Source organism: Serinus canaria, chromosome W (genome assembly GCF_022539315.1).
Source record: "Serinus canaria isolate serCan28SL12 chromosome W, serCan2020, whole genome shotgun sequence".
NCBI classification, from domain to species: domain Eukaryota; kingdom Metazoa; phylum Chordata; class Aves; order Passeriformes; family Fringillidae; genus Serinus; species Serinus canaria.
The window spans coordinates 891,917-905,720 of record NC_066342.1 but is presented as its reverse complement, the minus strand read 5'-3'; the positions used below and the strand labels follow the sequence as shown (position 1 = coordinate 905,720).

Here is a 13,804-nt window from a genome sequence, read left to right as displayed (position 1 = left end):
CAATGGTATCGTTGCAGAGGTGTTTCCTTGTTGACGCTTGGAACAGAAAAGGCAAGTCTCTTTGCATCATCTGGATGGAGCAGAATGCTGAAGAAGCAGTCCTTATGGTCAATGACCACAAGTGGCCAATCTCTGGGAATCATCAAAACTGATGGAAGTTCCAACTGGAGAGGTCCCATGTCCTCGATGACTTCATTGATCTTCCTGAGATCGTGCAACAGCCTCCATTTACCTGATAATTCCCTCTTGATGACGAACACTGGAGAATTCCAAGGGCTGTCTGTTGACTTGATGTGTCCCTTCTGCAATTGTTCTTGGACCAGGTTTCTCAGTGCACTCAACTTTTCTCGCTCAAGGGGCCACTGATCCACCCAAACTGGATCATCTGTTCTCCAAGTCAGCTTCAGTGTGGTGAGTGCCGCAGTGACCCCGACTAAAAATCCACTTCAAACTTTGTGCCCCATTGTCCCAAAAGATCTCTTCCCCAAACGGTGATTGGCTTTTGCACGACAAAAGGACGAATGATCGCCGTCTTGTTTCCTGGTCCGGTGACAACGATGGAATTTTCACTTTGCAGACAATGAGAACCTCCCCCTATGCCTGAGAGAGTTCCCAAGGGCGCAATCAAGCTCCAATCACGGGGCCAAAAGATGTAGGATATTACTGTGACATCTGCCCCGGTGTCCAACATTCCTCTGACCTCTATCGTTCTGTCTCTACAAGTCAGCTGACAAGTGAGTGTGGGTCGATCTCGGCCTATGTGCTTTATCCATGTGGCATGTATCTCAACATGCTCCTTCAGTGGAAACCCTTCCTCGTCAAAGATCGTCATGACCTGTTTGATGGCGTAAGGTGGCAAGGTGAAAGCCCTTGCGTTTTGGTTTTTTTTCGCCACGATCAATGGTGGACAGAGAGCTTTTGCCAAAACTGTCAGTTCCGTGTTTTTGTCTGCTGAGACAACAGACGGATAAACAATGAGTCCAAGGGTGCTACTTCTGTCCAGTCCCACTATCAAGAAATCTTGCTTCTTGTGTGAATCCCCACAGATACCTGTGGGTATCTCTGCGTGACTCTCGTCCAAGAAACACACTAATTTGGAAGCTGCCAATGTGCACTGTGCCCCTGGTGGAAGGAGGTCTGGGTCTCTGGGGAATCGGCTGAGGATTTGGTGAGTGCATCTGCTTGACGTTCTCCGATGATTGCCCTGTCTGCTCTTGGGCCATCGCCATCACTTGTGTCGTGGCGCGCTGACGATGGTTGTGCGCGCTGATCTTCCGTTTTCCGGACACGGTAGAGGATTCCCATTCATGTCTGTCTGGGAGTAACATTCTCTCGCAGCGTGTCTTCCTTTTCCGCACCGTGCGCAGATTGGGTTTTGCAGCTTTGGTGCCTGCACTTGTATGTTCGCCTGTGGACAATTCTTCCTCATGTGCCCAAATGCTCCACACCTGTAACATTGTCCTCCTAATAGGTTACTCTTCTTGATGGCTGCATGAACTTCGCTCATTATTTCGCTCTTCTGTTGTTGGAGCATCTTTTCCAGCGTCTTCTCCTCTGATTGTTTCTCTAGATATCCTTTCACCTGTTCCTTTACCTGTTCTTCCCACTCTCCTCTCAACTCGTCCCTCACGATTGACGCAACATGCTGAGGCGTTCCCACTTTGCTGCAAGCCTCCACCATCTCTGCCAAGGATGGCCGTCCCGGCATTGCTGAGATGACCCATTGGCAATCCGGGTTGGCACCGCCAAAGGCTAAACTTTCCATGAGTGGCCGCTTTATCTGTTCGTTTGTCACCTGTCGATCCACAGCTTGTGAGAGTCGATCTATGTATGATGAAAATGGTTCTGTGGGACCTTGCTTGATGGATGAGAATGGGATATCTGGAACTCCTGCTGGTGGAATCTGCATGATCGCCCTACACGCCACTTCCTTGATGTCATTCAGCACTCGCCTCGGAAGTCGCGCTGCTTGTTCCACTGGATTGTCGTTTGGAGGATCCCCTGCCAACTGTGCTACAGTGAGGTTCGCATTTGGTCCGCCTTGATAACTGTTCCTCAACTCTTCGAGATATCTTCGCCATCTTCTGTCCCAGATGAGATTCTCTGTGTCCGTGAGGATGATTGACACAAGGCTTCGGATGTCATATGGTGTAAATTCATACATGTCGAATGTCCCCTTCAGCAGTTGTTTGAAGTACTGTGAATTCAACCCGTTGTTCTAAATGGCCTTTGCTAAGTCTTTGACCACGTCGTGACCCAGCCTTTCCCACCTTGGGTTCTGCCCCTGTGCTTTATAAGTCACTGGCATTGTCAGATCTCCTGATCCTCTTATCAAACCCTCCTCCTTGGACAGCTTCTTTCTGATGTTTTTCCAATCTATTGACCTCTTCGGTTGCTCTTCTTCTTCCTCTGGAAACTCCTCCTCTGGTAGTTCTAATGGCAACAGCATGCTCAGTGAAACCCTGGAAGTCGTCGGTGATTCCTTGGTCCACATCCTTCGACTTGAGGTCTTGCCCCCAAATCCAAAAAAGGAATTTCAAATCCTCGTGGCTTCTTCTTCTTCGTTGTATCAAATGAATGCAGAAAGCTTTTTGCTGCTTCTGCTATTGTAAACATTCATGCTGGAGTTCCCTCTGAAGCTGTGATTTGTATCATGTCTTTTCCTTCTTCTTTTTCTTCTGCTTCTGATGGCGTGTCTTCAAATCCTTAAAGCTCCAAAGTCGACAAAAATCTGTCTGCTGTGTTGCCTTTTCCTTCTTTGTTGTTGTTTTCTTTTTGTATGTTGTTGGAAAAAATTGCTGCATTGTTGTTGTTTTGCCACGAGATGGTGCTGTGGCGCGACCGACCATATCTGGCATGTCCTGCACTGTGGTCTTCCTCCCACTAGGTGGCGCTGTGGTCGGTCTGGATGACCATGATGACGTCACAGACTCAATCGGCTCTTCAGCTGCTTCAGCTGAATGCAGCGTTTTTGATTTTTGGAACCGAGCTCGCACGGGTTTTGAATGAGCCAACAATGAAGCCTGAATACATGAACGTCCCTCAAGAATGGGAGAGGTTTGAACCGCAGGGATTGGGATCGGGGAAGCTGGAACCGGAGAGGGGGTGGAGCCCCCGGATGTGGAACCCCGAGCACGGCCCCTCCTCACCCGCAACGTCACAGGGGATCGGCACAGCCCCCGGCAGCGCTCCTTCCGCACTCTCCGCGCATGCGCAGGTTCGGGAATGCCTCCTGTCTCCCCTGAACTGACGCCACTGTCTCCTTCCCGCTCCGCCTCTGATGACTCCTCCCCTATGTCTGTCCCTGACTCTCTCTCCTCCTCCTCTGACGTTGTATCCACGCCCCCTGCCCGCGCGTGCAACCTCGGCCCCACCTGTGCCTGCGTGCGACGCGCAATCCTAACAGACCGCAGCGGCTCATCTTCCAGGTCCTGCGTCATCACGCGTCTCCTACGTCTACCTACGGGTGCCACTTGGAGCTCTGCAGCTGCTCCTAGCTTACTGCCCATGTCTGACGTGGACGCTTTATTCTGAGAGCCCTTCCCGGACATCCCGCGGGTCCCGCCCTCCGCACGCGTCTTTGGCACTGCGCCAGCTGAGGCTGCCGCTGTCAGCGTTTCGCTCGCAAACCCCGCGCTGAAACTCGCGTCCCCCACTGCCTCCGCCCTCCCCCTGCCGCTCGCCGCCACCGCCGCCGTGCAGCCACGCCTCCCGCTAGAGAGCAATCCCTCCTTCCGTTCTGGTGCCCCCTCAGCCCCCCTTCCCGACTTCGACGCTCTTCCTGTCCCTTTCCCTTGTTGTTTTTGCGAACTGGGGAGGTTTGCCCCTACAGGGCGTCCTGACTCTTCAGGTTCGCTGGATGAAAATCTTAATTCATCTGGGATAAGGACCGTATTTGCTTCCAAATTGGAACCCAAACTCCCCAATATTTCTGGGGTTTCAGAGCTTTTTGGAGGCCTCTTGGACTTTCAGGGTAGTGGGACTGGAAGCATTGAAACTGCTCCTTGCTTCCTTTCATCAGGAGCTGTTTCCCCAGGGCCGGTTAGGACCAGAGCCAATCTCTGCTCCGAGCCTTGCTCTCCTCCCCCCACGGCTGTGGGATTCACAACTAATGATTTCCTGGCCATTCTCCGCGATCTTGCCGTGGTAGCCTCTAACGTGGTCCTTGCTGGAGACAGCAATTTCAAGGCCCTCTCATCGCCTTTTGTGGCCAAGAGATATATGTGCCTGTTAACTTCTTGCCAGAGACCCACTTCAAATAACACACGGGTCTCCAAATGTGGATAATTAAATCTCACCCACATCAATAAATCTTTGAGCGCTCTCTTAGGAATTCCCTCTGTGTTTTCCTCTGCCACGCTTTGTAAAGCTGACAGAACCTGTATTTGTGCCTGGGAGTATGTGTTCCCCATGTTCTCAATTTTTGACCTTCTTACCGAATTTGCGTCGTCAGAGCAGTCCGAAGGCTTCCGGTCTCTGTCCAGCAGGTCGCAGGAGATGGGGTCAGAGGCGCCCTTCCAATCCCGGTCCGGGCTGTTCTGGTACGAGTCTCCTTCGGCAGAAGTGGGTGCGATGTCCTTTTTGGCGGCCGCTTCTTCGGATCCCTCTGGCTGTTTTCCCAAGGAGTTATCAGTGGTCTCCTGGGAACCCGTCCAACTCAGGGAGCTGCCCGCCAGCGAGACTGCTTGCTCGACCACAGCCCTCGCTGGCCTTGCAGCGCTGCCCTTGCAGCCCACCTTCGTGGCCCACACAGGGACGCCAGGTATGGGGTTCGACTGTCCGTCTCTGCTCCCACACATGCTTAGGATGGTTCTTGCACGCTGGGCTTCAAAAGATGAGTGAGTCTGGACTCTAGGTTTTTTCGGTCTTCAGAATTGTTTATTGTTTCTTATCGACAAAGTCCCTTCTCTGCCCGACCTGGATCTGACCAGCACAGCAGCCAAAGGCACTCTGACCACCCCCAAGGCGGTCACATCTTTTATAACAAAAACTACGTATATCATATTTACTTTTTATCCCCAATACCTATCACCCTCGTCTCCACGTGCACCTTCACCACAGACCAATCCACAAGTGCCAACATCACCACAGAAGATGGATGACAAGAAGAAGAAAGAAGAGCCTTGTAACACGCCCTGATTCCTCCATCTTGTCTCCATAAACCCCCTGTACCAAAACCCCAAAATCTGTGTTTTACCCTATAATTATGTCTTCCCTTCACCATTCACACCCGAGTGATTCTCACAGGTTCCATCTCCTCACACATCGGTGGCACATCCCTAGATGGATCAAAATCAAGCCACCAAGTGCTTTTGGCAACATTCCAAGGCTCCCGAGCCCCTCAAGGGTTCTCTCGGTAGCTCTGGACATCAGGAGTGATGTGCTGAGTTCCCACATTGAGGGAGGCTTTCCTCTTAGAGAAGCCTGCTGCATTAATGCCGTGGCACAGAGCATGTGTCCCAGTTTTTTGGTTGGAAGGTTTTCTTCTTGTGTTGCTGGCTTTGGGGGCAGTCTCAGGAAGTGTCCTGGCTTTTTGCATTGAAAGCAGATGACATGTTGAAGCTGTTCCAGGTGATATCTGTTGCCTCCTCACTCCTGGAGATACAGCTGCCACAGTCTTTGAGTTTGTCAGCCTTGCCCATGCCTCCCGTTCAGCAAACAGTTCCGCCTTCCTAGCACACACTTCGATCATCTCTGCCAGCGAAGGTGGAGGGTTGAGAGGCAGTCACAGGAGCACCCTGCTGCAGACTTCATTGGCATTCCTCTGTGCCATCTTTCACTATCTCCACTTGTGTCCTGGGGTCCCATACTTGTCTCTCAACCTGTGCATGAAGCCAGTCGACAAACTACAAGAAACTCTCTGAAGGAGACTAATGTTAAGGAAATTACCCCTAGCTTTAACACTAGGGAGCTGGTTAAAAGTCTTGTCCACAAATTTTGAGATCTTATCTAGAACTAACTTTGATAACACCCGAGCTTGGTACTTGGGCTTAGCTCACTCCCCCTCACCTCACAGATGTTCATAAGCGTTGTCGTTATTTTCTAAATCCTTGGCACCCTGTGTGCTTTGCTTAAGTTCTACCAAGACTTCGCTCAGAGATCTCTTCCAGAAGCTTTCCCATAGATCAAACTCTGACTGGGTAAGCAGGCACCGGAAAAGATCTAGGAGGTCAGTAGGAACAAATTCAAGGGATCTTAATGTAGCTCTCATCATGCCTCTAAAAATTTCGCTATTCCTCCTAAACTCTTAACTTTTACATAACTTGTCTGGTAGGAGAAGGGCTGGGAGTTTCTAGGACCACTTCTACCTCCAGTGTATTGGACAAGGGCTAACAAGGGAATTACTTCCTCCCCCTGGTTTTGAACCCCAGGGTTTTCCCTTTTAGCCCCACCCCCGTGGGACCCAGCAGAGGGACCACTTCCCCCTTGGGAACCAGCAGGGCCACCACCTCCTCTCCCGGCCCCACCACCGTGGGAGCTGGGAAGGGAATCTCCTCCAGTCCCACCCTCATGGGATCTGGGAAGGGCTACACCCCCTCTCCCAGTCTCACCCCCTTGGGGACTGGACAAGGGATTACCCCCTACCACAGCCCCATCGCCTTGGGAGGCAGGCAGGGATTCACTCCCCACGTAACCCCCACCCCCTTGGGAAGCAGGTGGGCATGCACGCCCCTGGGGAGCAGGCAGGGATTCACCCCCCATCCCACTCCCTTAGGAACTGGGAGGGGGAACACCCCCTCGCCCTTGGTAACTGGGTGGGGGAGCACCCCCTTCCCCTGCCCCACCCCCGTGGGAACTGGGCAGGGGCCCACCTCGCCAACCCTTGGCCCCACCCTCTTGGGACCCCGGCAGGGGGCATGGGAAACAGGAACAGGCAGGGGGGCAGGGTTTTGCAAGGGGGAGGATCAACCGTGGGAACCAGGGGTGGGGGTTGCAGGATGACGTCACGGAGGGCAGAGACATTGAGGGAGGGGGAGGAGTGTTAGAGGGAAGGAAGGGTTTGTGAGACCGGAAAGGGGTTGGGGGAGGGGACAGGTGGGTGAAAGGGATTATGAGAAGAAGAAGGGTAAGTTGAGGGCTCAGCCAGGTGGCCGCCGCCATTTTGGCCCTTGACCATGCGGTCAGCAGTATCTTGAATGAAAACCATGTGATCATTGCCATTTTGGGCATGGGGGGGGTCAGCACACGATATCGGGGTAACAGCAGCTGGGGTAGAGGGGTGCAGGGAAGGTGCTCTGTCAGCCTGTGCACAGCTGCCAGGGCTCGGGTACTGGGAGGGAGGTGGGAGGTCAGGGAAATAGTGGCAGTGCTAGATACCCTGCAATTGCCGGGGAGACTCGCTTGTCTCTCTCAGTTCGGGAGCAGACGGTTTGGGAGAAGGGATAGGGGAAGCCGCGGGAGGGGAGATTTGCTCTGGCTGTCCCTTCAAATCCCTCTTAAGCACTTCTTTCCGAATCACAAGGAACACAGGAAAAAATTGAGACACTGTCCTGTCTCCTTGTTCCACTTTTGCTGTTAACAAAGCTCCGATTTTGTCCCAGGAAGAGACAGAGTTAACATTCTGCTGGGTAAACTGAGGGAAATGAAAAGATATCCAGCTAACAAACCATTTCAAAACTACTTTGGAAACCTTAACATTTCCACTACTTAGGGTGAAATAAACAGGGCAGGAGATATTTCTCCCTTTTTGATGCCTTTATTAAAAGTGATCAGCTCAAGGCTGGGAAGCCCGACGGGTCTACGGGTTCGCCGTCGCAGCTCCCTGGAGGGACTCGGAGGAGGAGGCAAATGCAGCTTTGTCCACCAGGGGGCAGAGCTGGGGATGCGGCCTCACAAGAGCAGGCAGGGGTATACACACCCCCAGGACCCCAAATTCGAGATGGCAGTCTCGGGTCCTGGCTCTAACCAACATCTTCTGAAGTTGTGGTGAGGGGCCATTAAGGTTTTCAGAGTCTCTGCTGGCTTCTCGCCTCACCCCTGATGTCTAGAGACCACTTTGATCTCTGAATTTCATATTGGCTTGCTGGTTTAGGGGTTTATTAATTGTGTTTGGAATAGGGGCTTGCCCCATTGCATTTTGGCTCTAAACTTATCTGCATATCAACTCCTGGTTCCCTCCCCTCTACCATCTGGGGGGGGATGCCATCCTCCCACCTGGCCACAAGCAGGGTGATGCTGATACAATAGAGTGAATTCTCAACCATAGATGCCTAACGACCCGATACTTAACAGGTGATTCGACAAGCAGCTAACAAAAGCACTCCTCTGCCAGAGCTGGTTAAACTTGTAATTATACAACTTTTGGGAAAAAAATGTGTAACCCTTTTCTGGTTCATAACAGGGTATCTTAAACTAGGATATAAATGCTTCTCTGTGTTGCAGAAAATTTTGCACCCATTCTCTTGTTATTTGCTCTCTGTAACACTTAGATCTACCTTCCTTACAACCAGCAAAAACAGAAAACTGAAAGCACTTTGTCCACAGCCAATCCGAGAAAGAATCCGGGCAGACTCCCCTCCCTCCCTCCTCTCCGGGGAAGAGATGAAACTGCTTCTGTGCTAACCGCGTGCTTTTAAAAATGACTGGCGTTAGCCGCCGCGCCTCTCCAAGACATGTGGTCGCTGCGCCGGGGTCGGTGTAAGGCGCACCGGGGTCCGCCGCCACCTGGGTGTGTCCGCTCACGGCAAAAAACCCGAGCCGCGGCTTCCGCCGCGGCCTGCGGTCCCACTACGCCAATACCCGCCCGCGCTGCAAAACCTGCCGAGCGCTGGTGCCCGCCTCCGCCGCTGAAACATGAAGCGCGCGCCGGTGCCGCCGCAGCCCGGGAGCCGCTCCGCCCAGCGCCGTGCCGCCTGGACTCGCTTCGCCGCTAACTGCAGGGCTTGGAGCCGCCCCGCCCGCGTTTGAACCACAGACAAGCACGGCGCGGACCCGCAAAAATTCGCAGGACACACAAACCCTCACTCTCGGGACTGGACCTTTCCCCTGCACCAGGGGCTAGCCCCCACCCCTCCGGCAATTACTCCGTGGTCCCTCTACCAGTTGCGGGGAATACTCACCCTCCTGGAGACTTAGGTTGGGTGGAACAAGCTGCAAAGGAAGTCCTCCGTCTGGAATCGGTCCGTCTTGGGCTGACGGGCTGCCGATCCCATCCTCTAGCTTTCTTGCCGACTCGAAAGCGACGAAGAAGTCAGAGGAAGGTGGAAGTCCCAAAAGCTAACGTAATCCACGCGTGTGAATTACCAGCTTTTTCGTGCCGTCTCTAACCATCGTGGGAGACGAACAGGTGGGGCGCTACCTGTAAGAGCTTGTCTGGGCGGGCTGTTTGGGTCCACTCCGGCTAGCTATGGACCCTAGCCCACGTGATCTTACATAGATGAAAGCAAAAGACGAGAAGCGCTCTTCTCAACGTGGAGACCTAGGTGGTGCGTTTGTTTCCAAGGTGGGCAAGAGACCGTGAACTCATGGCGGGAGACTTTTAACTCGGGGGAATGGGGGACGGAGGATGAGGGCTACAACCAGTGAGATATAGGTGGGGAGGGGTGGGGGGGGGGACTGACCAGGGAAGAGACCACCGGGGGGGTACTGGGGTGGGTGAGGGAAAGACCATGTGATAGGAGAGGGGGGATCGCAAACCACGTGATATAACATAACCTATTCAGTGCAATATAAATACTATTCAGAGCAAATCTCCAATCACCCTGTGCAAAACAACAACTAAATAAACTATTTAGTGCAATACAACAGACAGTAGCTTTGTGACCTCTTCTGCCATCTCCCTCAGTGCCCTTCGGTGAATGCCACCTGGCCCCTTAGACTTGAGTGTCTTTTAGTGGCTCAGCAAGTCACCAACTGCCTCCTCCTGGGTTGCAGGGGGTCTATTCTGCTCCCCATTCCTGTCTACCAGCACAGAGGCCAGTTGCCCTGAGGATAACTGGCTTTTCTGTTAAAGACTGAGGCAAAGAAGGTGTTAAATACCTCAACCTTTTCCTCATCCTTGGTGGCAATGTTCTCCTGTGCATCCAATAAAGAATGGAGATTTTCCTTGACTCTCCATTTGTTGACGATGCATTTATAATTTTCTCTCTACATGACCTCCTTGTAGTCTTCCTGAACTGCCTGCCCCTTCTTCCAAAGGTTGAAGGTTGTAAACTCTTTTTTTTTTTTTTTTCCTCCAGTTCCAGCCAATGCTCCCCGTTCAGCCAGGTCGGTAGTCTTCCCTGCCAGCTCATCTTTCAGCACACAGGGACAGCTTGCACCTTTAAGATTTCCAACTATCTAATCTTCCAAACTATGCTTCTTAATAAACATGAACCAATTTCTAAACATATGGGGGTAAAAAAGAAAAAAAAAATCAGTACTCTTATGCATCATGTAAATATTAACCTCAATATCCTAAGAGCCTTGGTAGAGGAGGAAGCAACATACTTCAGATATTATACATTACACCAACAAGAGCCTGTAGAGGCTACTGCTTAATGACTATCAGGTACTTAGCCATACCAGAACAGAAATCATTTCTCTATGGGAGAGCAAAAACATTTCAGTTGTCTCAGAACACACAAACACAAAGAAACGGACCATGTACTAGTGTTTAGACTGGATGCCAAAACTTAAAAATAAATTGTCTGTGCAGCTACACATTCCAATATTTACCAGATCTTGCAATATCAGGGTGAAGCTACGTACCCTTTTTCCACTGGGCGTGGATTTTGTTGCAATAGATGGTATTGCAATGTACATGTAGTTTAACATCAACTACAGGGTATTCAGAGACCATATCTGGTTTATAGAAGTCATGCTGCATGTGGGTTCCATGCAACCCTGATGGAGAGAAATTGACAAAAAATGAGAAGCATTCGGTTACTTTGAGTCAGTTTGAACACGTTGCTTAACACATGGAAAACAAGTAATATATGGTCTCAGTCAAACAGGTTTTCATAGCACTTCAGGCCATTTTAAGGTAACATTTCACACTTCTCAATCATCTGTTACTCAAGTACAGTAGGACCGAGCATGACAAACAAGAAACAAATTATTTTCATTATTTCATCTTAAAAGTAGAGTGCTGTTATTCATCTCTAATCCACTGTCAATTTCATTGGAGAATTCCCAGTAAAAAACCAGAAGCATTGTCGCCCTGATTTTTTTAGGATTTTCTAAGCCTTCTGATGTTTACATTCTTGTAGCAAACTTTCTCACACACCTTCTGTAAATAACTTATTGTTTTGCATTCTTTTATGGAGGAGGAGAAATTTGATGGACTGTTGGTTTGTCCAGTGTCATTGGAGAGGTGGCACTGTCACCCTCCAATCCACTGTCACTTTTGGAAAACTATAAATGTTGAAGTCAGAAAAAAAACTTTCCCCTTTCTTCACCTTGAGAGCAGCAGTGTGTGCGCTTGTGTTGTTTCGTGTCCTATAGTGACAGGGTCCTGAACAAAAAGCCTTTGAACTGATCAAACAAGAGATTGTTCATGCAGTAGCCCTTGGGCCAGTCAGGACAGGACAGGATGTGAAAAATGTGCTCTGCACTGCAGCCAGGGAGAATGATCCTTCCTTGAATCTCTGGCAAAAAGTACTTGGGAAAACTCTAAGATGACCCCTGGGGTTCTGGAGACAGGGATAAAAGGATCTGGGGATTGTTATACCCCAATTGAAAAAAAGATTCTGGTACTGAAGCACAGCTCTTTTTGGGACCCTGACTACCAATGTTCAGCTGGATGTTCAAGAGAAAGTCCCTTACATCATGCTACTGATGTCACATTGAGGAAGTGACTCAGTCTGATCACACAGGGAGTTCGAATAGGAAATCCCCATGGCCTAGGGATCTTGGAGATGACAACAAATTGGCCTGAAGGCGAATATTTTCGACTATCATCAGAAGAGGAGGAGGAACAGGTGACATGCTGAGGATGCCACACCACATAATCAGCTACCAGAAAATCAAAAGCAACACGCTGTCTTTGCTGACGATTCCTGCTGTATCATAGGGACAAACTGAAAGTGGAAAGCTGTCGTATGGAGTTTGTGATAGATGAGTAATACGATGGTTGACTCTCACTATTAAAAGGCAAATATTATAGATTTCTAGTTATGTTTTACCCCCCCCCCCCCCCGCATTGTTATCATGGGGTGGCCTGGGTAGTCGGGGCGTTTGGGACAGTCGACTCATTACTATGGCAACCCCTGACCTCCAATCAAGATGTAAGAAAGTGATGTCCACCACAGCGAAGAAGGAGTCGATTGACAAGATGTTGGGAGGGGCTAAAGGGTTAAAAGGTGAAACATCCATTGTGTGGATGAGCACATGGTGGGAAAAAAATCCTTTGCTCCTGGTGCTGTACTATTTTCTCTATTCAGTCTTCTGTTGTATTTTTGATAAGGTTTTAATAAACCTTTTAAATTTTTTTGGAAGTGAGTATCATTTCTCACAAATGGGGGCTCTTCCTGGGATAGCTACCTTGCCCTGGTGGCTGTAGGAGTTTTCAAAAGGGGCGTGTCCATGCCACAGATTTGGCAGAGACTATCAGAGTCTCCCAGGACCACCAGTGATTGCAGGTAGAAAGCCCAAAGTCACTAGGAGACTGGATAAAGAAAAGAGGGGAAGGGGGGTGAGTACCATCCCCATAACTATTTTTGGCCAGATTGTGAATCCGTAATTCCGGTGTATGAAAAGGAGCTTCACATTAGTAATACACTGGATCCGTCCTGGTCCGTTGAAGCATCAGGATATTGGATGGTAGGAAGGAAACAGGAATGGCGGGACGCGTGGGGGAAAGAAAAGTGGGGACCCCATAGACGAGGACCCCAGATTGAAGGATTTGTGGAGACTTGGGAGTGGGGAGGACCGCATTTGTGCTGGGACCGGGACCCACGGCGTGGTTCCTGGCCAGCCCACACAAAGGGAGTCAGTGTAGGGCTCTGCGGGGTGTGGCAGTTCATGTGGCGCCCAGAGCGGTGGCTGACTGGTGCACAGCCAGCAGTGTGTTTTCCAGAGCCAGCCGAGACTGGGCTGGAAACGGGGCGGCCGTTGAGCCGAATAGTGGCGGGACTGAGCTGCTGAACTGAGTGGGAAAGTCATGGTGGGGACACAGCCAAAGTTCAGCCAAGTCAGGCTGGGGGCAGGGCCATGGCCGAGCTGAGCCAGGCAAGGCAGGGAGCAGAGTGTGACCATGGGACCAGAGCATTGAACCGACGAGGGGAGGAAGGGCAGGGACCAATCCAGTGATGTGGAAGCCCCTAGGTTGTGTTTTTTACTTGTCAGAAGAGAGGTAAACTTTTTTTCCTCTCTCTTCCCTTTCCTTCTCTTTCCTCCTTTCCTTGTTTCTTTTTTCCCCCACTTTCCTTTTCCCTTCTGAGGGAGGTGGGGTCTGTCAGGAGGGCCTGTGGCTGGAGAGGCGGGCTCTTTTGTGGCAGGGCCTGTGACTGGCAGGTCAGGATGGGACTATGGGTGAGTAGGGAATCCCCAAGAGAAGAAGTAGAAATTGAGGAGGCACCAGTAGCTATACCCCCAGATAGCCCACTGGGAAGGAAACTAGCCTGGTGGAAATATGACTCCAATACCAGAGATAAGGATGAGCTCAAAATGATTCAGTACTGCATGGTAGAATGGACCAGAAGGGAAATTAGGAGCGATCATGTACACTGGCCGAGATATGGATTAGACAAAGGGTGGGTATGTCGGGCATTAAACATCTATGTAAGAGCTAAGAAACCATTCAGTCAGGAGGAGAGTGACTATGCTGCCTGCTGGGAGGGGGAGACTTCACCCTCAAAGGTGAGCATGTTTAAGGTATCAGAAA

General features: G+C 50.7%; 1 protein-coding gene and 1 pseudogene across 1 annotated transcript in view; one reads left to right on the top strand and one right to left on the bottom strand.

Moving 5' to 3' along the window:
- LOC127060973 (uncharacterized) overlaps nucleotides 1-13,804 on the top strand; it is a 959,777-nt gene that overhangs the window by 246,668 nt on the left and 699,305 nt on the right. The gene's annotated exons all lie outside the window — the stretch shown is intronic.
- LOC127060950 (hydroxymethylglutaryl-CoA synthase, cytoplasmic-like) overlaps nucleotides 1-13,804 on the bottom strand; it is a 56,323-nt pseudogene that overhangs the window by 26,378 nt on the left and 16,141 nt on the right.